Source organism: Pongo pygmaeus, chromosome 10, assembly GCF_028885625.2.
Source record: "Pongo pygmaeus isolate AG05252 chromosome 10, NHGRI_mPonPyg2-v2.0_pri, whole genome shotgun sequence".
Taxonomy (NCBI): Eukaryota; Metazoa; Chordata; class Mammalia; order Primates; family Hominidae; genus Pongo; species Pongo pygmaeus.
Window position 1 is genome coordinate 100,026,409 of NC_072383.2, and position 27,877 is coordinate 100,054,285.

A 27,877-nucleotide genomic window follows, 5' to 3' on the forward strand; every position below is an offset into this window, starting at 1 on the left:
AAGAGGCTTCAGAGTAGTGAGAAGCATGGAGGTGGTTGGAGGGTGGGGGTGGAGCAAAGCTCATCCTGTGATGGGCATTGTCACCCCTGGACAAAGAGCACAAGGACAGTGGGTCCCCTTCTATGTCTGGGCCACGACCATCAAGGCCTCCTCCTTTTCACACTGAGTCTCTCACTTCTAATTCCTCCCGTTTCTCCTCTCTCCCACAGCCCCACATCCTTTGTCCCATAGAAGCTGCAAAAAGGAAGACACGACTGTATTCCTCAAAATATCAAGGGTGAGGATATTGTCTGACTCGGGAATAAACCAATGGCATATACGAAGGTGCTTAACATCACTAATCATTGGGGAAATGCAAGTCAAGACCATAATGACATAGCTCCTCACACCTGTTAAAATGACTATTATCAGAAAGTCAAATGATAAGTATTCATTGAGGGTGTGGAGAAAATGGAACTCTTGTACACTGTTGGTGGGATTGTAAATTGGTGCGGCCATTATGAAAAACAATGTGGAGGTTGCCCATGAAACTAAAAATAGAATTCCCATATGATCAGCAATTCTACTTCTGGGTGTTTATCCAAATAAATTGAAATCAATATTTCGAATTGATATCTACCCTCCCATGTTCATTAAGGCATTATTCACAATAGCCAAGACATGAAAACAACCTAAGTGTCCACTGATGAATGAAGAAATAAAGAAAAGGTGGAATGTATACATATACAATGGAATATTGTTCAGCCGTAAAAAAGAAGAAAATCCTGCTATTTGAAGCAACATGGAAGAAACTGGAGGACATTTGCTGAGTGAAATAAGCCAGACACAGAAAGTCAAATACTGCATGACCTCACTTATATGTGGAAACTAAAGAGGTTGAACTCATAAAATCAGGAAGTACCAAAGGAGGTTCCCAAGGGCTGGGGTGTTGGAGAAATGTGGGATTTTGGTCAAAGGATACAAATTTTCATTTATAGGATGAATAAGTTCTGGAGATCTAATGTACAGCATGGTAACTATAGTTCATAACAATGTATTGTATCCTTGAAATGTTCTGAGAGAGTAGATCTTAAGTGTTCTCATCACACATTAAAAAAGTAGGTATACGAGGTAATGGATAGGTTAATTAGCTTCACCGTGATAATCACTTCACAATGTATATGTGTATCAAAGTATCTCATTGTACACTGTAAGTATACACAAGTTTTATCTGTTAATTCTACCTCAATAAAACTGGCAGGGAGAGAATAAATCCATGAATGAATACAACTGCTGAGTAGGTGGAGGTGTTATATTAATAGACACAAAGGTAAGTCATCAAGAGGCATGGTTTTTCTTTTTATTTATTTATTTATTTATTTATTTATTATTATTATACTTTAGGTTTTAGGGTACATGCGCACAATGTGCAGGTTAGTTACATATGTATACATGTGCCATGCTGGTGTGCTGCACCCACTAACTCGTCATCTAGCGTTAGGTATATCTCCCAATGCTATCCCTCCCCCCTCCCCCACCCCACAACAGTCCCCAGAGTGTGATGTTCCCCTTCCTGTGTCCATGTGTTCTCATTGTTCAATTCCCACCTATGAGTGAGAATATGCGGTGTTTGGTTTTTTGTTCTTGTGATAGTTTACTGAGAATGATGATTTCCAATTTCATCCATGTCCCTACAAAGGACATGAACTCATCATTTTCTATGGCTGCGTAGTATTCCATGGTGTATATGTGCCACATTTTCTTAATCCAGTCTATCATTGTTGGACATTTGGCTTGGTTCCAAGTCTTTGCTATTGTGAATAATGCCGCAATAAACATACGTGTGCATGTGTCTTTATAGCAGCATGACTTATAGTCCTTTGGGTATATACCCACTAAGGGGATGGCTGGGTCAAATGGTATTTCTAGTTCTAGATCCCTGAGGAATCGCCACACTGACTTCCATAATGGTTGAACTAGTTTACGGTTCCACCAACAGTGTAAAAGTGTTCCTGTTTCTCCACATCCTCTCCAGCACTTGTTGTTTCCTGACTTTTTAATGATTGCCATTCTAACTGGTGTGAGATGGTATCTCATTGTGGTTTTGATTTGCATTTCTTTGATGGCCAGCGATGGTGAGCATTTTTTCATGTGTTTTTTGGCTGCATAAATGTCTTCTTTTGAGAAGTGTCTGTTCATGTCCTTTGCCCACTTTTTGATGGGGTTGTTTGTTTTTTTCTCGTAAATTTGTTTGAGTTCATTGTAGATTCTGGATATTAGGCCTTTGTCAGATGAGTAGGTTGCGAAAATTTTCTCCCATTTTATAGGTTGCCTGTTCACTCTGATGGTAGTTTCTTTTGCTGTGCAGAAGCTCTTGAGTTTAATTAGATCCCATTTGTCAATTTTGGCTTTTGTTGCCATTGCTTTTGGTGTTTTAGACATGAAGTCCTTGCCCATGCCTATGTCCTGAATGGTAATGCCTAGGTTTTCTTCTAGGGTTTTTATGGTTTTAGGTCTAACGTTTAAGTCTTTAATCCATCTTGAATTGATTTTTGTATAAGGTGTAAGGAAGGGATCCAGTTTCAGCTTTCTACATATGGCTAGCCAGTTTTCCCAGCACCATTTATTAAATAGGGAATCCTTTCCCCATTTCTTGTTTTTCTCAGGTTTGTCAAAGATCAGATAGTTGTAGATATGTGGTGTTATTTCTGAGGGTTCTGTTCTGTTCCATTGATCTATATCTCTGTTTTGGTACCAGTACCATGCTGTTTTGGTTACTGTTACAAACACTTCTACGCAAATAAACTAGAAAATCTAGAAGAAATGGATAAATTCCTCGACACATACAATCTCCCAAGATTAACCAGGAAGAAGTTGAATCTCTGAATAGACCAATAACAGGAGCTGAAATTGTGGCAATAATCAATAGCTTACCAACCAAAAAAAGTCCAGGACCAGATGGATTCACAGCCGAGTTCTACCAGAGGTACAAGGAGGAACTGGTACCATTCCTTCTGAAACTATTCCAATCAATAGAAAAAGAGGGAATCCTCCCTAACTCATTTTAAGAGGCCAGCATCATCCTGATACCAAAACCAGGCAGAGACACAACCAAAAAAGAGAATTTTAGACCAATATCCTTGATGAACATTGATGCAAAAATCCTCAGTAAAACACTGGCAAACCGAATCCAGCAGCACATCAAAAAGCTTATCCACCATGATCAAGTGGGCTTCATCCCTGGGATGCAAGGCTGGTTCAATATACGCAAATCAATAAATGTAATCCAGCATATAAACAGAACCAAAGACAAAAACCACATAATTATCTCAATAGATGCAGAAAAGGCCTTTGACAAAATTCAACAACCCTTCATGCTAAAAACTCTCAATAAATTAGGTATTGATGGGACGTATCTCAAAATAATAAGAGCTATCTATGACAAACCCACAGCCAATATCATACTGAATGGGCAAAAACCGGAAGCATTCCCTTTGAAAACTGGCACAAGACAGGGATGCCCTCTCTCACCACTCCTATTCAACACAGTGTTGGAAGTTCTGGCCAGGGCAATTAGGCATGAGAAGGAAATAAAGGGTATTCAATTAGGAAAAGAGGAAGTCAAATTGTCCCTGTTTGCAGATGACATGATTGTATATCTAGAAAACCCCACTGTCTCAGCCCAAAATCTCCTTAAGCTGATAAGCAACTTCAGCAAAGTCTCAGGATACAAAATCAATGTACAAAAATCACAAGCATTCTTATACACCAACAACAGACAAACAGAGAGCCAAATCATGAGTGAACTCCCATTCACAATTGCTTCAAAGAGAATAAAATGCCTAGGAATCCAACTTACAAGGGACGTGAAGGACCTCTTCAAGGAGAACTACAAACCACTGCTCAAGGAAATAAAAGAGGATACAAACAAATGGAAGAACACTCCATGCTCATGGGTAGGAAGAATCAATATCGTGAAAATGGCCATACTGCCCAAGGTAATTTACAGATTCAATGCCATCTCCATCAAGCTACCAAGGACTTTCTTCACAGAATTGGAAAAAACTACTTTAAAGTTCATATGGAACCAAAAAAGAGCCCGCATCACCAAGTCAATCCTAAGCCAAAAGAACAAAGCTGGAGGCATCACACTACCTGACTTCAAACTGTACTACAAGAGGCATGGTTTTTCTTCTGTTGTCTAGAAGGGAACAAGGAAGGTGTTGATTGGTTGCTGGAGACTGCCCATCAATGCCTGAGCCAGAACAGAGTCTAGACATGAGGAGGCATTGCAGACAATGAATAGCTCCACAGAGCTATAGGTGATGAACTCAATAGCTAACTTGTCTCCCTGCTTCAGTATTTTAATGCTGATACGTTCGGATGACATCTCTGCTTCTCTTCTTGTTTTTCATTCCACATTCTTCAATGCATTGTTCACTTTACTGACAGCCTTAGGCAAAATGCAGCCATTAGCCACGAAGGGTTTTGCTACCAGATGGAGAGACAGTATAATGTAGTGTAAGATTGTAGATCAGCACTGTCCAACAGAAACAGAATGAAAGCCATGAATATCATTGCAAATTTTCTAGTAGCCACATTAAAAAAAGAAAAAGAATAGATGAAATTAATTTTAGTAATGTTATGGTTGGGCACAGTGGCTCACACCTGTAATCCCAGCACTTTGGGAGGCGGAGGCTGGCAGCTTGCTTGAGCTCAAGAGTTCGAGACCTGCCTGGGCAACATAGCAAAACCTGTTCTCTACTAAAAACATAAACAAAAAAAAACCCCAAAAATTAACAAGGCGTGGTGTTGCATGCCTGTGGTCCCAGGTACTCGGAAAGCTGAGGTGGAAGGATCGCTTGAGCCTGGGAGGTTGAGGCTGCAGTGAGCCCAGATCGCACCACTGTACTCCAGCCTGGGTGACAAAGTGAAACTCTGTCTCAAAAAAAAAAAAAGGAAAGAAAGAAAGAAAAATTAATTTTAATAATGTCTTACCTAATCCTGTGTTATTGAAAATATTATCATTTCAACACACAATCAATAGAAAAAATTATTGAGGTTTTTATATAGCATTTCATACTAAGTCTTCAAAATCTAGTATGTATTCTACACTCAGAGCACATCTCAACTCTGGCTGGGCCACATTTCAAGTCCCCAACAGCCCCATGGACTAGTATACACATAAAAGACCTAAGTGTATAATCTTGGGAAAATTACATAATCTCTCTGTGCTTCAGTTTCCTTTTCTATAAACTGGGAGAAGTTATAGTACAAACCTCATTTAGAATTGTTATGGAGATTAAAAGAGCACTTAAAACATTGCCTGGCACAGAGTTGGTGTCCAATAAATGTTAGCTCTTACTGTAATCAGATATAAGTTTAACCACCTCCTAATGAGCAAAGCAATCTCTCAGTAAGGTCTGACTTTGGGGTTTCTAAATTAGAACCGTATGTCTGATATCTTAAGATGATGAAAATCATATGCCATTTTAAAATTCCTACTTCACTTCAAAGCTTAACAGGGAAAGTTTGGTCTTGAGCTGTACATTCACAGCTGGGCAACCTGTAATCTGACAAACTTCTTTACACCATTAAGTCTGCAAATAGACTCTTACTGAATTTTGAAAATAAGCAGTATCATATTTTTATTAGGATGTAAAATTAGGTTCACGGCTGTAGAATTTTCCCAGCTTGTTTTTTGGTAATCTCTCGAGAGATTTAAACCCTGCTTTACCAGGGTAAGAAGATAGTACTTGTCTTCTCAAAACTATGGCTTCCAGCCACAAATCCATATTAATATCACAGGATAACTTTGAGAGGCTGAGGTGAGTGGGTCACTTGAGGCCAGGAGTTCAAGACCAGCCTGGCCAACATAGTGAAACCCTGTCTTTACAAAAAGTACAAAAATTAGCCGTGCTGGTAGCACAAGCCTGTACTCTCAGCTACTCAGGAGGTTGAGGTGGGAGAATCACTTGAACCTGGGAGGTGGAGTTTGCAGTGAGCCAAGATTGCACCACTGCACTCTAGCCTGGGTGAAAGAGTGGGACCCTGTCTCAAAAAATAAATAATTAAATAAAAATAAAAATCACAGGATATATTTGAGGGCCTAAGCACCATGATATGTAAATTGTGAGCTTACTGTCCAGTCGAGGAGAAAGACGTTAATTGAATAATCACACAAATAAACTTGCCAACTGGTATCATTGCTATTAAGAAGAGGAAAGGTCGCTCAGATTGTCTATGAGGAGGAAATTTGATTTGGTCAGTGATGTTTTTCCCGAAAGAAGTGCTCATGAGGCTGACAGCTGAAGGATAGGCAGAGTTAACCGGGTGGAGAGGGAGGGAAATGCATCCTAGGTGAGGAAACAGCATGGACAGAAATCCTGGTGTGGCAGAAGTGTGGTGAGATGGAAAGAGGGCAGTGGGCCTTACACAGAGAGTAAGGACAGAGCTGAGGTTTGGCTAGAGAAGTCAGTAGGAGCAGAGATAGCAGGCTCTTGACAGCTATTAAAGAATTTATATTTACATGGAGAACACTAGGAAGCTGTTACTGGGTCTCCAACACTTCAGGATGCTTTTCTTTGCTGGGTTAAACCACACTTTGATTCTTTATAATGGTGATTAAATAAAAATGTCAGTGCATCAAGAGATAGAGAGACTAGGCAAAGGGCTTCACATGCCTTTTATTCCCTATCAAGTGCAACCTGACACTGTAGCCATGTAACTGTAGCCTGTCTCTGGTCCTCCCTTCGGCTACCCTTCTCCAATTATCCAACCAATTCTGAGCCTCTGTCTCAGGATTTCTGTCTTGACGTTTGGGAGAGCAGACAACAGAGAAGTTGGACCGCAGCTTAGAGGTGAACTTCAGAAGAGACCAACTCTTCCAGATAAGGAAGTGAAGCTCTTACACGTTTAAGGCCAATGAGCCTCAATTCTAGGTAGGAGGCAAAGGCAAAACACATAATTAGAGTTGCCTTAGAAAAGACAACTGGCTGGGTGCAGTGGCTCACGCCTGTAGTCCCAGCACTTTGGAAGGCTGAGGCAGGTGGATCACCTGAGGTCGGGAGTTCGAGACTAGCCTGGCCAACATGGCAAAACGCCCCCTCTACTAAAAATACAAAAATTAGCCAGGTGTGGTGGCACACACCTGTAATCCCAGCTACTCGGGAGGCTGAGGCAGGAGAATTGCTTGAACCCGGGAGGCGGAGGTTGCAGTGAGCCGAGATTGCGTCACTGTGCTCCAGCCTGGGTGACAGAGCAAGACTCCGTCTAAAAAAAAAAAAAAGACAACTAAATATAATGTGAAAAAAAATTGTTAGAGGAGCTAAAGAGAACATGCAGGGAGACAAGAATCCTATTTGCTATAGTCCAGGCAAGAGGTGATATTAAATATGAGGACAAGTAGACAAATTTGAAAGATAGTTAGAAGGTCAGAACTGGACTTGGTAATGACTGGATATAGAAGGTACGGGAGAGGGAGATGTCGAGAATAATTCCTGGAGTTTTCAGCTGTATAGCTGGATGGATGCCTGTGCCCTTCTTCAAGATACAGAACACAGAGAGAACAAGATTTGAGGGAAAAGACTATGTGTTCAATTTTCAGCTTGTGGAATTTGAGATGCCTCAAAGATATCCAAGAAAAATGTGGTGCGAGCAGCGATGTTAAGGTTCAGACCAGAGACACATATTCTCCACTAATACATGCACAATGTGATATCAACAATTTCTCTTTAGCTTTTGAACCACATACAATATCTAGTTCAAACCCTTAAAGGTCTTGCTCAAAACGGCAACATGGGTGAAATCTCACTGGTTCATGCTCATTCTAAGTGTAACAAAGGTCATATCAGAGACTCAGATCTAATCCAGATCAAGATTCCACCATGTGTCAGACGTGAGGGTTACAGACATGAGTCAACCATGGGCTTTGTCCTTGAGATCGCTGCTGAGAAAGAATGTTCAGCCTCAAACTATAGGAGGCTCAAGTGTGTCTACTTCTTGGCTCCTCCATTGTAATTCTTGCTATTGTCTTTTCCTTTCAGAGGAAGAGATCATAAACATTTTGAGAACAGAAACTATGCCATTTTCAGTGATGTGCTCCTTAGGCCCAGCACAGTGCCTGGCCCATGGTATTTATTTAATAAGTATTTGAATGAAAGAAGGGCATGCTTCCATCTTCCTTTTGGAATACAGTATTTCCCTATAAATATCAATCTGTTTTAGATAAAGATAGCAGATGAAATATACGCAATATCCTCCACGCTCTCCTAAATACCCCACTAAAAAGCCAGTAAAAGGGTTAAAGAACAGGTACAAACCCAAACAAAGACAAAGAGAATGGATGATAAGACTTTACCACAACACTTTGGACGTTTGAATGTACATTGGTAATTACTAACCAGCTTTAGCAGATCTGAGAAAACAGAAGCCCATGCCAGAAGCAGGGAAAGCGAAGAAGAATTGCACAACACTATCAGTTATCTGGGGAAGCATGAGGAGATGAGGCTGAAAATTGGAAGATCATTTAAAAGGCTGTTTTTAAGGAAGATTTTAATTCCTAGTGTTAATACCTGGAATGGTGCTTGGTACATAATAGGGGCTTGATAAATATTGTTATGTGGATGAAGAGGTAAATGAAATTCAACTACACAAAACCTTGCATACCTAAAAACGTTTTTATTTATTTATATTTTTTATTTTTGTAGAGACAGGGTTTCATTCTGTCACCCAGGCTACACTAGAATGGTGCTATCATAACTTACTCCTTAAACTCCTGGGCGCAAGTGATCTTCCTGCCTCCCAAATAGCTAGGATTACAGGCTTCTGCCACCTCACCTGGCTTTTTTTTTTTTTTTTTTTTAGAAATAGGGCCTCACAATGTTGCCCAGCATGGTCTCAAACACCTGGCCTCAAGTGATCCTCCTGCCTTAGCCTCCCAAAGTGTTGGGATTACAGGTGTGAGCCACCACACCTGGCCCTAAACATTTTTATTCTGCTGGTGCACTTAATTGCTGATTTGGCTGGTGTATCAGTTATCTACTGCTGCATAACAAACTACCCCACAACTTGGTAGCTTAAAACAACAACCATTTATTTAGCACACATTTCTATGGGATGCCAATTTTGGCTGTTCTCCACTGAGTTCATTCACTAGTGTGTCTGAGGCCAGCTGCTAATCACCTAGGTTGTTTTGCTTCTTGGGATCAGCTAGTTGTTGGCTAGGGTGACAAGGTTGACTGGGCCATACATCTCTCATTATCCACCATCCTGGCCCAGGCTAGTTCACTTGGTAGTTGCAGTTTGTAAGAGCAGCAAGAGAAGAAGTTTCAAGGCTTCTTGAGGTCTTGGAACTTGCAGAACATCACTTCCGCCACATTCTATTGTTCAAGCCCAGATTCAAGGGGCGGGATGGGGTTGGGGTGGGTGGTGACTCTACCTCTTTATGGGAGGAACTGCAAGTCTTGAGGTTATTTTTCCACACACAGCTGGGCATAGAATTCTTGGACGGAGCTAATTTTCTTTCAGAATTTTGAAAACATGGCTTTCTTTTTGTTTGTTTTGCTTCCTAGTTCCTGGCATTGCTGCTGAAAACTCTGATACAATCCTGTCTTATTATTATTTATATGTAATCTGTTTTTGATTTTGTTTTTACCATCTCTGAAAGCTTTGTGGATCTTTTTTTAATTGAAAGAGTGCTAAGATTTTATAATAATGTGACTTGGTATGGGTCCATTCTTATCCTTTGAGCAAGATGCCTGATGGATGCTTTCTATCTGGAAGCTCAGGTACTTCAAGCTGAAATATTTAATTGATGCTTTTCTTCCCTTCATTTCCTCTGTTCTTTCTATAACTCTTGTTATTCAGGTGTTGGAGCTCCTATACTGACCCTGTAATTTTATCTTTCTCTCTCCTTTTTTTTTTTTTTTTTTTTGAAATAGGGTCTCACTCTATTGCCCAGGCTGGAGTGCAGTGGCACAATCTCGGCTCACTGCAGCCTCTGCCTCCTGGGTTTAAACGATTCTTGCGCCTCAGCCTCCCGAGTAGCTGGGACTATAGGCATGTGATACCATGCCTGGCTAATTTTTTGTGTTTTTAATAGAGATGGGGTTTTGCCATGTTGTCCAGGCTTATCTCGAACTCCTGAGCTCAGGCAATCCGCCAGCCTCAGCCTCCCAAAGTGCTAGGATTACGAGCGTGAGCTACCATGCCCAGTATCTCTCTTTCTTTTCTTTTTCTTTTTCTTTCTTCTTTCAGCATCTCACTCTGTCACCCAGGCCAGAGTGCAGTGGCACAACCATGGCTCACTGGAGCCTTGATCTCTTGGGCTCAAGTGATCCTCCCACCTCAGCCTGCCAAGTAGTTGGGACTATAGGCATGTGCTACCAGGCCCAGCTAATTTTTCTGGTTTTTTGTAGAGACAGGTTCTTACTGTGTTGCCCAGGCTGGTCTCGAACTCCTGGGCTCAAGCGATCCTCTTGCCTCAACCTCCTTAAGTGCTAGGATTACAGGTATGAGCTACCACTCTCCTAGTTTTCTTTTTTTGAGATGGAGTCTTGCTCTGTCGCCCAGGCTGGAGTGCGGTGGCGAGATCTCAGCTCACTGCAACCTCTGCCTCCTGGGTTCAAGTGATTCTCCTGTCTTAGCCTCCTGAGTAGCTGGGATTACAGGCGCATGCCCACCACACCCGGCTAATTTTTGTCTTTTTAATAGAGATGGGGTTTTGCCATGTTGGCCAGGCTGGTCTCGAACTCCAGACCTCAGATGATCCACTCGCCTCGGCCTCCCAAAATGCTGAGATTACAGGTTTGAGCCACCGTTGCCTGGGCAACTTCAGGTCCTATTTTTCATATCTTTCTTTTTGTCAGGTTTTCTGGATGATTTCCTCAAATTTGTCATACAGCATTTATATCAAGTGTCAGAGAAAAACTAATAAATGTAGGCCTGGCCTCACAGGGTGTTATCTGAAAATCATCACACACCTGACTGGTGATCAATGTTCTTTGAAGTTTGGGAATTGTTGCTTTTCCTAATATTGTGAAGACCTTCATTTCTTTTTCTTTTTTTAAATTATAGATTCAGGGGGGTACAAGTGCAGGTTTGTTACATGAGTGTATTGTATATAATGCTGAGGTTTGAGCTTCTAGCAAACCCATCACTCCAATAGTGAACATGGCACCCAATAGGTCATTTTTCAGACCTTGCCTCACTCCCATTCTCCCCACTTTTGGAGTCCCCAGTGTGTATTATTTTCTTTCTTTCTTTCTTTTTTTTTTTGAGACAAGTTTTGCTCTGTCTCCCAGGCTGGAGTGCAGTTGTGTTATCTCAGCTCACTGCAAATTCCACCTTCTAGGTTCAAGTGATTTTCATGGCTCCGTCTCTTGAGTAGCTGGGATTACAGGTGTGCACCACCACGCCTGGCTAATTTTTGTGTTTTTAGTAGAGATGGGTTTTCACCATTGTGGCCAGGCTGGTCTTGAACTCCTGACCTCAACTGATCCCATGCCTCGGCCTCCCAAAGTGCTGGGATTACAGGCGTGAGCCACCGTGCCAAGCCTATTGTTTTCATCTTTGTGACCAGGTGTACCTATTGTTTATCTCCCACTTATAAGTGAGAACATGTGGTATTTGATTTTCTGCTTCTGAGTTATTTCACTTAGGATAATGGCCTCTAGCTCCCATCCATGTTGCTGCAAAGGACATGATTTCATTCGTGTTTATGGCTGTGTTGTATTCCATGGTATGAATTCCCTATACATGCCACATTTTCTTTATCCAGTCATCTCTTGAGGGACACAGGTTGATTCTACACCTTTGCTATTGTGAACAGTGCTGCAATACACATGCAAGTGGAGGTTTCCTTTTGATATTAGGTTGGTACAAAAGTAATTGTGGCTTTTGCCATTAAAAGTAACGGCAAAAATTACTTTTAATGGCAAAAACCGCAATTACTTTTGCACCAACATAATATATTGATTTATTTTGCTTTGAGTAGATATGCAGTAGTGGGTTTGCTGGATCGAACGGTAATTCTATGTTTAGTTTTTTTGAGAAGTTTCCATACTGTTTTCTGCAGTGGCTATACTAGCTTACATTCCCACCAGCTGTGTATTAAGAGTTTCCTTTTCTCCTCATCTTTGCCAACATCTGTTATTTTTGTCTTTTTAATAAAAGGCATTCTGACTGGTATAAGATTCTCTCTCATTGTTTTGATTTACATTTCTGATGATTAATGATGCTGAGCATTTTTTACAGATGTTTGTTGGCCACTTGTATCTTCTTTTGAGAAGTGTCTGTTCATATCCTTTGCCTACTTTCCTCCCCTCTCCTCCCCTTCCCTCCCCTCCCCTCCCCTCCCCTCCTCTCCTTTACTTTCCTTTCCTTTTTTGAGATGGAGTTTTGTTCTTTTTGTCCAGGCTGGAGTGCAATGGCACGATCTTGGCTCAGTGCAACCTCTGTCTCCTGGGTTCAAGTGATTCTCCTGCCTCAGCCTCCCGAGTGGCTGGGATTACAGGTGCCTGCCACCACACCTGGCTAACTTTTTGTATTTTTAGTAGAGACAGGGTTTCACCATGTTGGCCAGGCTGGTCTGGAAATCCTGACCTCAGGTGATCCACCCACCTTGGCCTCCCAAAGTGCTGGGACTACATACATGAGCCACTGTGCCTGGCCCCATTTTTTTTTTTTTTTTTAAATAGAGATGGTGTCTCCCTGTGTTGCCCAGGCTAGTCTCGAACTCCTGGGTTCAAGGGTTGCTCCCACCTTGGCCACCCAAAGTGCTAGGATTACAGGCATAAGCTTTCATGCCTGGCCATTTGCGTTTTTTTTTTTTTTTTTTTTGAGACAGAGTCTCGCTCTGTCGCCCAGACTGGAGTGCAATGGCACAATCTTGGCTCACTGCAAGCTCCGCCTCCCGGGTTCATGCCATTCTCCTGCCTCAGCCTCCTGAGTAGCTGGTACTACAGGCGCCTGCCACCACGCCCGCCTAAATTTTTGTATTTCTAGTAGTGACGGGGTTTCACCGTGTTAGCCAGGATGGTCTCGATCTCCTGACCTCGTGATCCTCCCGCCTCGGCCTCCCAAAGTTCTGGGACTACAGGTGTGAGCCACTGCACCTGGTCCCATTTGCCCATTTTTAAATAGGATTATTTGTTTTTTTCTTGTTGATTTATTTAAGTTCCTTATAGATTCTCGATACTAACTAGTCTTTTGTTGGATGCATAGTTTGCAAATAAATTACTCCCACTCTGAACATTGTCTGATTACTGTGTTGATTGTTTCTTTTGCTGAGCAAGAAGCTCTTTTCTATTCCTACACACTCATCTGGAAGGTTTTTTCCTACTCCTGCAAACTTATCCTGAAGGTTGAGTTTTCTATGGGTCTAAGCAGTACCCATGGGTGCTACTGGAAAATCTCACGCTTGAGAAAGAAAGAGGCCAGGCATGGTGGCTCACGCCTGTAATCCCAGCACTTTGGGATGCCAAGGTGGATGGATGGCTTAAGCTCAGGAGTTCAAGACCAGCCTGAGCAACATAGCGAAACCCCGTCTCTACAAAATAAACGAAAATTAGCCAGGCATGGTGGTGCGTGCCTGTAATCCCAGATACTTGGGAAACTGAGGCATAAGAATCTCTTGAACTCAGAAGGTGAAGGTTGCAGTGAGCTGAGATCACACCACTGCACTCCAGCCTGGGCAACAGAGTGAGATTCTGTCTCAAAAAAAAAAAAAGTAAAAAAAAAAAAGAAAAAGAAAGAAAGAATCTAACATAGATTCAGAAAATGGGAAGAAGCGGTGAAAAGGAGAGTAGGATTAAAAAAAAGATGAGTGCATGAGTCAAAACACTTTGGGTCTAAAATGACAGAAATTGTACTCACTGAGAGAAACAGAATTTTTTTGCTTATGTAATTGACAAATTCATCTATCCATTTATTTACCTGCTTAACAATACTTATCAAGTACCTAATCTTTTCCAGGCCCTGTTTTAGGCCCTTGAGATACATTAGTGTACAAAACAAAACAAGATCCCTTCCTGTTGGAGCTAATAGTAGAAATACATTCTTTTATTTTACTTTTGTGTTTCCTGAATGTACATAGTGCACTAATTGTAGATGCTTCTCCAACATCTACTCGCCATCTTTGTTTATAGTTTGAAATGTGAATTTGAAAATCTGCTAATTACCTCTGCATACCTTTGGTTATTTTTTTCCAAAAAAAATTATTAGTTATTCTGGAAGCTTGATTTGCATCCCATTGGAGGGAGAAAAGGGAGATTAATTCCATCTAAAAGTTCATGACTCTACTATCCTAAGGAAAAAGAGCAAAACTGGAGGAATCACATTACCTGGTTTCAAATTATACTACAAAGCTGTAGTAAACAAAATGGCATGGTACTGGCATAAAAACAGACACACAGACCAGTGGAACAGAATAGAGAATCCAGAAATAAATTCAAACATTTACAGTGGACTTGTTTTAAGCAAAGGTGCCAAGAACATACACAGGGGAAAGGACAGTCTCTTCAATAAATGGTGCTGGGAAAACTGCATAGCCGTATGTAAAAGAATGAACCTAGACCCCATCTCTTGCCATATACAAAAATCAAATCAAAATGGATTAAAGACTTAAATCTATGACCTGATACAATGAAACTACTAAAAGATGTTGGAGAAACTCCCCAGGACATTGGAGTGGGCAAAGACTTCTCAAGCAATATCCCACAGGAATAGACAACCAAAAGAAAAATGGACAAATGGGACCACATCAAATTAAAAAAAAACTTTTACACAGCAAAGGAAACAATTTAAAAAGTGAAGAGACAACCCACAGATTGGGAGAAAGTATTTGCAAACTACTCATCTGACAAGGAATTAATAACCAGAATATACAAGGAGCTCAAACAACTCTATAAGAAAAAAATCTAATAATCCAATTAAAAATGGGCAAAAGATCTGAATTGATATTTCTCAAAAGAAGACATACAAATGGAAAACAGGTATATAAAAAGGTGTGCGACATCACTGATTATCAGAGAAATGCAAGTCAAAACTATGATAAGATACCATCTCACCCCAGTTAAAATGACTTTTATCCAAAAGACAAGGAATTACAAATGCTAGCAATAACGTGGAGAAAAAAGAACCATTATACACTGTTGGTGGAAATGTAAATTAGTAAAACCATTATGGGGAACAGTTTGGAGGTTCTTCAAAAAACTAAAATATAGAGCTACCATATGATCTAGCAGTCCCACTAATAGGTATATACCCAAAAGAAAGGAAATCAGTATACAGAAGAGATAGCTGCACTCCCATGTTTATTGTAGCCCTATTCACAATAGCCAAGATTTGGAAGCAACCTAACCGTCTAACATCAGATGAATGGATTAAAAAAATGTGGTACTTATACACCATGAAGTACTATTCAGCCATAAAAAAAGAATGAGATCCTGTCATTGGCAACAACATGGATGGAACTGGAAGTCACTATGTTAAGTGAAATAAGCCAGGCACAGAAAGACAAACATCGCATTGTTCTCACTTATCTATGGGAGCTAAAATGAAAACAATTCAACTTATGGAGACAGAGTAGAAGGATGGTTACCAGAAGCTGGGAAGGGTAGTTGGAGAGGATGGGGGAAGGGGGTTGGTTCATGGGTGCAAAAATAATAGTTAGAACAAAAAAGACATAGTATTTGCTAGCACAACAGAGTGACTATAGTAAAAAATAGTTTAATTGTTCTTTATTTATTTATGTATTTATTTTTTTAGACAGAGACTTGCTCTGTCACCCGGGCTAGCGGGTAGTAGCATAATCTCCACTCACTGCAACCTCCATCTCCTGGGTTCAAGCAATTCTTGTGCTTCAGCCTCCCGAGTATGTGGAATTACAGGCATGTGCCACTATGCCTGGCTAAGTTTTGTATTTTTAGTAGAGACTGGGTTAGGCCATGTTGGCCAGGCTGGTGTTAAACTCCTGACCTCAGGTGATCCACCTGCCTTGGCCTCCCAAAGTGCCGGTTTTACAGGCATGAACCACCATGCCCAGCCTTAACTGTACATTTAAAAATAACTAAAAGAGTAGAATTGGATTGTTTGAAACACAAAGGATAAATGCTCGAAGTCACAGATACCCTGTTTACCCTGATGTGATTATTACTCATTGCATGCCTATATAAAAATATCTCATGTAACCCATAAATATATTCACCTACTATGTACCCACAAAAATCAAACATTAAAAAATAAAAAATTAAAGTTTATGACTTTAAAGCAGCTTAGGCCAACGAAACTCAAAAAATGAGTATGAAGAAAGTGATTTCATGGCTTAAAATTTGCAATTTCTTCAATGTGAGATTCCAAGAGGGGCAATGTTAGATTGTGCCTTAGTTTGTGCTTTTTGAAAGAGAGGCTTGAGTTGACATTTGACACATGCTTAGATTGACCTGAACCCTAATATGGAAAAGAATCCCTACTGAGAGCATCAACAATGCCAGGTGAGAAGTCTTGTTAACTTACTTCAGTATAATTTCCCCAAATCAGCCCTATGTTTTGAGTGGACTTTTTTTTCAATATTTACTGTGTTAGTCCATTTTCACCTGCTGATAAAGACATACCTGAGACTGGGCAATTTATCAAAGGAAGAGGTTTAATGGACTCACAGTTCCACATAACTGGGGAGGCCTCACAGTCATGGCTAAAGAAAAAAGGCAGGTCTCACAAGACAAAACCATGAAATCACTTTCTTCAGACTCATTTTTTGAGTTTGATTGGCCTGAGCTGCCTTAAAGTCATAAACTATTATTTTTTATTTTTTTAAATTTTTGTGGGTACATAGTAGGTGTATATATTTATGGGTTACATGAGTTTTTTTTTTTTTTTTGAGATAGAGTCTCGCTCTGTCACCAGGCTGGAGTGCAGTGGTGCCATCTCGGCTCACTTCAACCTCTGCCTCCTGGATTCAAGCAATTCTCCTGCCTCAGCCTCCTGAGTAGCTGGGACTACAGGTGTGCGCCACCACTCCCAGCTAATTTTTTTTTTTTGTATTTTTACTAGAGATGGGGTTTCACCATGTTGGCCAGGATGGTCTCGATCTCTTGACCTCATGATCCTCCTGCCTCGGCCTCCCAAAGTGCTGGGATTACAGATGTGAGCCGCCATACCAGGCCAAGATATTTTTATGTAGGCATGCAATGCATAGTAATGACACCAGGGTAAATAGGGTATCTACCACCTCAAGCATTTATCCTTTGTGTTTCAAACAATCCAACTCTAGTCTTTTAGTTATTTTTAAAAGTACAATTAAGGCCAGGCTCGGTGGCTCATGCCTGTAATCCCATCACTTTGGGAGGCTGAGGCAGGTGGATCACCTGAAGTCAGGGGTTCAAGACCTGCCTGGCCAACATGGCCTAACCTCGTCTCTACTAAAAATACAAAAATTAGCCAGGCATGGTGGCACATGCCTGTAATCCTAGATACTCGGGAGGCAGACAAGAGAAGAGAGCTTGTACAGGGAAACTTCCCTTTATAAAACTGTCAGATCTCATGAGACTTACTCACTATCACAAGACTAGCATGGGAAAGAACCACCCCCATGTTTCAATTACCTCCCACAACACATGGGAATTATGGGAGCCACAATTCAAGATGAAATTTGGGTGGGGACACAGCCAAACTATATCTTTCTGCCCCGGCCCCTCCCAAATCTCATGTCCTCACATTTCAAAAGCAATCATGCCTTCCCAACAGTCGCCAAAGTCTTAACTCATTTCAGCATTAACTCAAAAGTCCACAGTTCAAAATCTGATCTGAGACGAGGAAAGACCTTTCCACCTATGAGCCAGTAAAATCAAAAGCAAGTTAGTTACTTCCTAGATAAAGTGGGGGTGCAGATATTAGATAAATACACCCATTCAAGATGGGAGAAATTGGCCAAAATGAAGGGGCTAAAGGCCCCATGCAAGTTCGAACTCCAGCAGGGCAGTCAAATATTAAAGTTCCAAAATGATATTCTTTGACTCCATGTCTCATATCTAGATCACACTGATGCAAGTGGTGGGTTCCCATGGTCTTGGGTAGCTCTGCCCCTGTGGCTTTGCAGGGTACAGCCTCCCTCACAGCTGTTTTCATGGGCTGGTGTTGAATGTCTGCTGCTTTTCTAGGCACACAGTGCAAGCTGTAGGTGGATCTACCATTCTGGTGTCTGGAAGACAGTGGACTTCTTCTCACAGCTTCACTAGGGAGTGCCCCAGTGGGGACTCTGTGTGGGGGCACCCACCCCACATTTCCCTTCTGCACTGCCCTAGCAGAGGTTGTGCATGAGAGCCCCACCCCTGCAGCAAACTTCTGCCTCGACATCCAGGTGTTTCCATATATCTTCTGAAATCTAGGTGGAGGTTCCCAAACCTCAATTCTTGACTTCTATGCACCTGCAGGCTTAACACCAGGTGGAAGCTGCCAAGGATTGGGACTTGCATCCTCTGAAGCCACAGCCTGAGCAGCACCTTGGCCCCTTTTAGTCATGGTTGGAGTGGCTGGGATGCAGGGAACCAAGTCCCTAGACTACACATAGCATGAGGACCCTGGGCCCAACCCACGAAACCATTTTTTCTTGCTAGGCTTCTGGGCCTGTTACGGGAGGAGCTGCCCCAAAGTTCTCTGACATGCCTTGGAGACATTTTCCCCATTGTCTTGGTGATTAACATTTGGGTCCTCCTTACTTATGCAAATTTCTGCAGCCAGCTTGCATTTCTTCTCAGAAAATGGGATTTTCTTTTCTATTGCATTGTCAGGCTGCAAATTTTCCAAACTTTTATGTTCTGTTTCCCTTTTAAAACTGAACGCTTTTAACAGCACCCAAGTCACCCCTTGAATGCTTTGCTGCTTAGAAATTTCTTCCACCAGATACCCTAAATCATCTCTCTCAAGTTCAACGTTCCACAAATCTCTAGGGTAGGGGCAAAATGCCACCAGTCTCTTTGCTAAAACATAACGAGAGTCACCTTTGCTCCAGTTCACAAAAAGTTTCTCATCTCCATCTGAGACCACCTCAACCTGGATGTCATTGTCCATATCATTATCAGCATTTTGGTCAAAGCCATTTAACAAGTCTCTAGGGAGTTCCAAACTTTTCCATACTTTTCTATCTTCTTCTGGGCCCTCCAAACTGTTCCAACCCCTGCCTGTTACTCAGTTCCAAAGCTGCTTCCACATTTTCAGGTATCTGCAACAACACCTCACTCCTGGTATCAATTTACTGTATTAGTCTGTTTTCACGCTGCTGATAAAAACATACCCGAGACAGAGCAATTTTAAAAAGAAGTTTAATGGACTCACATTTCCACGTGGCTGGGGAGGCCTCATAATCATGGCTGAAGGTAAAAGGCACATCTCACATGGTGGCAGACAAGAGAAGAGAGCTCTTGCAGGGAAATTTCCCTTTATAAAACTATCAGATCTTGTGAGACTTATTCACCATCACAAGAATAGCACAGGAAAGACCTGCCCCCGTAATTCAATTACATCCCACCAGGTCCCTCCCACAACATGTGGGAACTGCGGGAGCTACAATTCAAGATGTGATTTGGGTGGGGACACAGCCCAACCATATCAGTGTATGTCCTTTTTAGATTTTTTAAACACTGTATTGATTTATTTACTTCTATTATTTAAACCCCCATCCTTTAAGCTCTCAGCATTTTCAGATCACTTAAAAATGTTTCTCAAGGCGTCTTTGCAAAATTCTACAACATAAACTCTTTAAAATGTCCTTAGGATAACCACTGTAGTCCCTTATCAAGATAGAGTGACCTTATATAACTCTCTGTACCTCAGTTTCCTCATCTGTCAAAGGGCAGTAACAATGGTACCTATATCAGAGGGTTGTCATAGGGAGAATATCAGTTAATGCATGTAAAGTGTTTGGAATAGTTTCTATCTATAGTAATCATTCAAAAAGTAATAGTGACTACTCTATTATGAATTTCAGTACTATTAGTATACATGAGAGCTGAGTGGTTGGAAAGAGATATTTCTGGCCCAGTGTTATCTTTGGATGATATCAGAGAGTGAATTGGTATTTGATCTTTTCAGGATGAATAAATATAACACAGTGTTTGTTCTTTTTTTTTTTTTTTTGTCGTTTGAGACAGAATCTCACTGTGTCACCCAGGTTGGACTGCAGTGGCATGATCACAGCTCACTGCAGCCTCACCTCCTAAGCTCAAACAATCCTCCCACCTCCACCTCCCAGGTAGCTGGGACTGTAGGTGTACCATCACGCCCAGCTGATTTTTATTTTTACTTGAGTAGAGACAGGGTCTTGTTATGTTATGGAGACTACTCTTGAACTCCTGACCTCAATTGATCCTCCCACCTTGGCCTCCCAAAGTGTTGTGATTATAGGTGTCAGCCACTGCACCCAGCTAATTTTTTGTATTCTTTTGTAGAGGTGGGGTTTTGCCGTGTTTCCCAGGCTGGTCTCGAACTCCTGAACTCAAGAAATCCACCTGCCTCAGCCTCCCAAAGTGCTGGGATTATAGGCGTGAGCCATCACACCCAGCTATCACAGTGTTCTTTCTGTATCCATCAAATACTTGAAGGGACCTTAAATTCTGCCCTTGAAACTTTTCTAGGATACACAGAGTCACCAGGCAGAGAGAGATTCCTTGCGATTCTAATCACGTGACATTTAAACCTGTAGATCCAAAAACTAATGCTTTGCACCTTTATAAGGAACTGAAAATAGACAGGATTTGTTATTCACCCTGCCTCCTTATACTAAGAGTACAAACTAAAGCAAGGGTGGCGTGGTCACGATTAGGAAAGTGACGTGGTTGATGTGGCACAGCATAATCTCACGAAGCAGTCCCTGCATCCCTGCCCAGCTTCTTATTTAAAGAATGATAGGCCATGCCAGTCTGAGGGCTGACCCGTTTGCACAGCAACCCCTGCCCCTGCCTCTCACCCTTGCTGTGATTTATGCATGGCCAAAAGCACATCAGCTAATTCTCTTGCAGCCTAAGTGTCTCCCCAGCATGCCATTTGGAGATGGCTTATGGGCAAAGAGCTCATCTCTGGAATGCTGAAAGAGCTAAATATTTGCCCAGTGGGCGCTGCACCAAAGGTGGCCCCAGCTTTTTCACTTTGATGGTTGCTTCAAGGTAGGATTTTACATCTCTGTCTGCTGTATACTTAACCATCGAGACAGACTTGTCAGCCTCAGAAAAGCAGACCAATGTACACATTCCCTTTACCTAACCAAAATCAATTTTCCATTTCTGATTCCCAAGTCTAATCCTTTCATACTACTTCTCTAAGTTCAATATGACTGGAGAAGGCTCGAAGAGCTTCAGATAAAATTTAAATTAATATTAAAGTAAGGGATTATCTCAGCTGAATTTGAGGAGGTCGTTTTTTTTTCAGCAGCTGGTGCTGTGTTTTCATATGTATGTAAAAGTATTCTGTAGAAAATGTCAATCCTACAAATCTAGGGGCAGGGCATAAGGTAGATTTAACCAATTGGGAGATATTTTTCATGCCTTCTCAAAGTAACTCGCAGATGCCTGACAGCAGCAGCTGTTTGGGCTCCTGCAACGGCATTGCTCTATGACTCAGAGGGATGTTTACGCCAGAGAATGTTGCCACTGCAATACTACCCCCCAGATGCCCCAGGAGAAAATAATTTGGAGCAATGAGTGGGAAAGGCAAGTCCCTGGGAAGATTTAGTCAAACTCAGATCCATATCTGAATGTAATTAATTAGCGGAATATGGAGAGGTGGAAAATACATGGGCTTTGGAGTCAGACAGACCCATCCATGATTCTTTGCTTTGAGCACTTTATATTTAGTTAGCCCAGCATTTATCTACTCTCTCTCATTCAACTAATATTCATTAAGGATCTATGTCCCAGACACTGTGCTAGGTGCCTGAGATATAATGATAAGCAGGACCGGCTGTATAATTTGTGTGACCAGTGCAAAAGAAAAATGCAGGACCTCTTGTTCAAATATCATTACCAATTTCAAGATGGCAATGGCAGACCATGAAACCAAGCATGTGGAGCTTCTGAGTATAGGGCCCTGAAGGACTGCACTGTATGTCCATGGAGATGGCCCTGATGATGAGCCTCAGGAAAGAAGAGACTTTGTCTTCATGGAGCTGAGTTTCTGTGAAGAAATTTATTAATCACACTAATTAATCTAAAATTATGGCCGGGCGTGGTGGCTCACGCCTGTAATCCCAGCACTTTGGGAGGCCAAGGCGGGTGGATCATGAGGTCAGGAGATCGAGACCATCCTGGCTAACACAGTGAAACCCCATCTCTACTAAAAATACAAAAAATTAGCCAGGCATGGTGGCACGCACCTGTAGTCCCAGCTATTTGGGAGGCTGAGGCAGGAGAATCACTTGAACCTGGGAGGCAGAGGTTGCAGAGAGCCGAGATTGCACCACTGCCCTCCAGTGTGGGCAACAGAGTGAGACTCTGTCTCAAAAAAAAAAAAAAAAAAAAAATGACTATGACAAGGGCTGTGAAGGAAAGGAGCCTGTGCTATGCATGCTTATGAGAGAGGTTTGACTAGTCGAGGAGACCAGGAAAGGGTTCCCCATAAGAGTAATGCTTGGGATGAGATTTGGAGGCTGGATAGGATTTAACTAGGCAGAAATGAGAGCTGATCTTTGAGGGTCTTCATCATTCCAAAGCCCATGGACAGGGGTGAGCATGCAAAGGAGAAAGAGGAGAAAATGTTTGCATAGGAAGAAAACTAGGAGAGGGTCATGGAAGCCAAGAGAGGGTAGTGCTTCAAGAAGCAGAGAAGATCCACTCAGGTGACCCTGGCAAGTGACTCTCACATACAACACAGAGATACACTCCCAAAGGCTTAGTGGAATCCCTGGCACATAGGTCATTTTTGTTTTTATTTTCATGTATTTATTTTATTTTATTTTATATATTTTTTGAGACAGGGTCTCACTCTGTCACCCAGGCTGGAGTGCAGTGGCACAATCTTGGCTCACTGCAACCTCTGCCTCCTGGGCTCAAGTGGTCCTCCCACCTCAGCCTCCCAAGTAGCTGGGACTACAGGCACGCACTATCGCACCCAGCTAATTTTTGTATTTTTAGTCGAGACGGGGTTTCACCATGTTGCCCAGGCTGGTCTTGAACTCCTGATCTCAAGCAATCTGTCCCCCTTGGCCTCCGAAAGTGCTGGGATTACAGGCATGAGCCACCATGCCTGGCCCACATTTTTATTCCTTTGTAGTAATTGTCTTTACTTGAAAGCAAGCTCATCTTTTCCCAATCAGATGATCCAATTCTCAACCTTGGTGCATATTTCAGAGAGGGAAGTCGAGGCACAGAGAAGCCAAGTCGAAGGTGAAAAAGCTAGGGCTGCCTTTGATGCAGCACACACTGGGCATTCCAGAGATGAGCTTCCTAGGAGGTGGATAATGATCTTCAACAGGCATGTGAAGCCACCCAACTCCTGGCCCATCACCACACTCTCTCTCATTCACTGCACATCCACCTCTCTATTCTTTCAGTCCCAGGATGTTGCAGTGTTTTCCACCCTGTGGCCTTGGCAGTGCTGTTTCCTCTTCCTGGAGCATTCTTCTTCATGCCAACCCCACATGCTTGACCTTTCTTGATGTTTCCTCATTCTTCTGATTTACTTTAATACTTCCTGGCCCCATCCAGCTCAAACCAAAGTAGATGCTCTGCTTTTCTCTTCAAGTTATCACAAATATAATATGTAAATAAATAACAAATATAAAATGTCATTATTCTTGGCCAGGCATGGTGGCTCACACCTGTAATCCCAGCACTTTGGAAGGCCGAGGCGGGCAGATCACTTGAGGCCAGGAGTTTGAGACCAGCCTGGCCAACATGGCGAAATCCCATCTCTACTAAAAATACAAAAACTAGCCAGGCATGGTCGCACACATCTGCAGTCCCAGCTACTTGGGAGGCTGAGGCATAAGAATCTTTTGAACCTGGGAGGTGGAGGTTGCAGTGAGTCAGGATCATGCCACTGCACTCCAACCTGGGCAATAGAACAAGACTCTGTCAAAACAAAAAGTTATTATTCTTACAGGTCCTTCTTTTTTCTTGATACCATTTATCCTCCTTATGCATCTACTTGCTAATGAAGGTGCGTCGTTTTACTGTGGACTCCCGGCAGGCAGGTACTGTGTCTGTTTGTATTCCCACTGCACACCAATCATCTGGCACATTGAAATTACAAAATGAGTGAACACAGAGACATGTTCACCACAAAGTCAAGGAAGCCCCAACAATTTTCCAGTCTAAGCTTGACTCAGAGAGGAAAATGGTCGTGAAGATTAATTAAGCCTCCATTTATGATAACGTCTGCAGGTGCATGTCAATTCCACAGATCTCCTAGCAGCATAGCAACCCACATATCAAAAGGGAAGTTTTCAGTATCTTGTACACAGTCTCTTTATTGAGGTAATGGGGTGTGGGGGTGAATGGGTGGATGTGGAGGGGAGTGTGTGTGTGTGTGTAGGAAGAAGTACTTACAATCCATCAAACAGGACACAGTGTCAAGATCAACACCGGGCTCTGAGATCCCCTGTGACTTACAATTTACCTGTCATTCAGGATGGATGCCTGATGAGAGGTGGGGATGGGGTAGCATTGGCATAGGGAATGTAAACACCTGAGACTTAGAAACATGTGGTTGTTCAAGAGTGGTCAGCTTACGGAAATTCATATCAAATTCCTTTTTTTAACGGAAATTCATATCAAATTCCTTTTTTTTTTTTTTTAAATGAGTCAGGGTTTTGCTCTGTTGCCCAAGCTGGAGTGCAGTGGTACAATTATAGCTCACTGCAGCCTCAAACTCCTGGGCTCAAGCAATCCTCCTTCCTCAGCTCCCAAGTAGCTGAGACTACAGATGCGCACCACCATGCCTGGCCAAGTTTTTAATTTTTTTGTAGAGATAGGGTCTTGCCATGTTGCTCAGGCTGGTCTCGAATTCCTGGCCTTAAGCAGTCCTCCCATCTCAGCCTCTCAAAGCACTGGGATTATAGGTGTGAGCCACCACGCCCAGCCCATGTCAGATTTCTAACAAAGAATAGGAAAAGGAGCAGATTCCAACTTTTCCACCCCTCTGAATTCATGCTGATACTGTTTGAATATTAGGCCTCTTTATGAATAATATTGGGCCTCTGCAGAAGCTGTTTTCTGCAATCTGCACTTGCTGATGCTCTTCAACAAATTTGGAAGGACAGGAATTGGAAATCATGTGGCTAAGATCACATGGGCAAGGACCTTGGGCATCTTCTTCATTGGTATGGATTCAGCAGTTCACAAAGTGCCTGGCTAAAAGTAGAGGTTCAGTAATATTCCCGAGGAAGCATGAACAAGGAGATGGGGAAGTAAGACAGAGAAGGGGAGGAAGCCAATACAGGGTGTGTTTCTGAGCAATTGAGACAATCTTACTGGGGATTCTGGGAGGCCATATCACACACATCTCAAAACTATCTCTCTCTCCCAGCAGGGAGGAAACTAGGGCATTTATACTTCATCTCCCACCCACCTGGCCTGTCCCTCAAGGGTCAAGAAATGACCCTTGGGTGGAGAGTCAGTAAGATCCTGGAGGTACATACTGGCATGGTCAGTGCCACGGGACATAGGTAGGGCACGAACAGGGTCTGCTATAGAGGAAGAGAAAAGCAGAGCAAAGGGCAAGAACAAAGGAGAAGCTAGAGATGAGCTGAGTGTGTGTGTATGTGTGTTTGTTCGTGTGTGTTCGTGTGTGTAGAGTAGTGAGATCCATTAACAAAACATTTTAAACAATAAATAGAAAATCTCCATGATTAACTCTATACAACTCTTATCTTCATCTGAAACAAGCACTTTTAGATTTATAAATTTATAAAAATTGTTGTTTCTCTTGCATGGATTTTCAAACAGAGCAACACATTATAAAGTGTTTATGAATAAAAATAGCTTCACAATAGAGAATGTTCTCCAAAGGGCTAACAAACATATTCAACCTCCTTGGTGATCAGGGAAGTCCCTGTCAAAACAATGAGATATTGACTCTTGGGCGGGCGCAGTGGCTCACACCTCTAATCCCAGCATTTTGGGAGGCCAAGGTGGGTGGATCATTTTAGGCCAGGAGTTTGAGACCAGCCTGGCCAAAATGGTGAAACCTGCGTCTCTACTAAAAATTAAAAATTTAGCTGGGCATAGTGGCATGCGCCTGTAATCCCAGCCACTCAGGAGGCTGAGGCACAAGAATTACTTGAATCCAGGAGATAGAGGTTGCAGTGAGCCGAGATTGTGCCACTGCACTTCAACCTGGGCGACAGAGCGAAACTCCATCTCAAAAAAAAATAATAATAATTAGATACCATTTTGGGGGGAAAATTTTGGGGGAAATATTTAAAATATTGGTAGCATTCAGTGCTGACAAAGATATTGTGCAATAGACATTGTGATACGTTGCTGTTAAGACTTTGAGTTACTACAAGTTTTGGGGAAGGAAATGTAGCAGTATGCACCAAAATAAAAAATATGATACCCCTTTACCCAGGAATTGTTCTTCCTGAAGTCTTTCCTAAATAAATAAAAGTACCAGAATATAAAGCTATTCATATAAGGATGTTTACTGAAGCATTATTTGGGCAAAAATTTTGGAAGCAACTTGAATGACCAATAAGGTGGAAAAAATGAAAAATTTTTATATATTCACACTAATAAAAATAGTGAATTAGTGCTGTATGTATTGACTTAGTAATATTTGTGATATAGTGAGGGAAATCAAAAATTTGTACTGTAATGTGCATAGTTCAATCCATTCAACATTTTTTTTTTCTCAGAGATGGGGTCTTGTTCTGTTGCCTGGGCTGGAGTGTTGTGGCATGATCATAGCTCACTGCAGCCTTAAACTTCTGGGCTGAAGTCATCCTCCTGCCTCAGTCTCCCAAGTAGCTGAAATTATAGATACAAGCCATGGCGCCCAGCACATTCAAATATTTAAAAAGGAAAAAGTAAAAGGCTTACATATGCACAAATGTATTTGTCCAAAATAGAAAAATGTGTGAAAGGATACACATCAACTGTTACCATTAGTTACCTTGAGGTTGGAGGTATAAACTGTTGAGAAAAAGACTCCTCTGTGTTGGTGGTCCGTTGAGAAACGGTATGTGGACAGATATTTGGGGACCTTGAAAGTCAGTGGAATCATTACGGGAAGGATTAAATGAATTACACTCACTTTGGGATATAGCCAAAGAAATAGCTACATCTCTTCTCTTTATGACTTCTTTCCTTAAAAAAAAAAAAAAAAATGGTATGGCCATTCGGGACATAGGCATGGGCAAGGACTTCATGACTAAAACACCAAAAGCAATGGCAACAAAAGCCAAAATTGACAAATGGGATCTAATTAAACTAAAGAGCTTATGCACAGCAAAAGAAACTACCATCAGAGTGAACAGGCAACCTACAGAATGGGAGAAAATTTTTATGATGTACCCATCTGACAAAAGGCTAATATCCAGAATCTACAAAGAACTTAAACAAATTTACAAGAAAAAAACAACCCCATCAAAAAGTGGGCAAAGGATATGAACAGACACTTCTCAAAAGAAGACATTTATGCAGCCAAAAGACACATGAAAAAATGCTCATCATCACTGGCCGTCAGAGAAATGCAAATCAAAACCACAATGAGATACCATCTCACACCAGTTAGAATGGCGATCATTAAAAAGTCAGGAAACAACAGATACTGGAGAGGGTGTGGAGAAATAGGAAGACTTTTACACTGTTGGTGGGACTGTAAACTAGTTCAGCCATTGTGGAAGACAGTGTGGCGATTCCTCAAGGATCTATAACTAGAAATACCATTTGACCCAGCAATCCCATTA

The 27,877-nt window shown here is 41.8% G+C and overlaps 1 long non-coding RNA gene across 1 annotated transcript in view; it reads right to left on the bottom strand.

Moving 5' to 3' along the window:
- Positions 1–3,906: 3,906 nt before the first annotated feature.
- LOC129010154 (uncharacterized) overlaps positions 3,907–27,877 on the bottom strand; it is a 31,434-nt gene continuing 7,463 nt past the window's right edge. The window contains exon 3 of the long non-coding RNA XR_008492934.2: positions 3,907–4,519. This is a non-coding gene — a long non-coding RNA (uncharacterized LOC129010154). The remainder of the gene's footprint in view (positions 4,520–27,877) is intronic.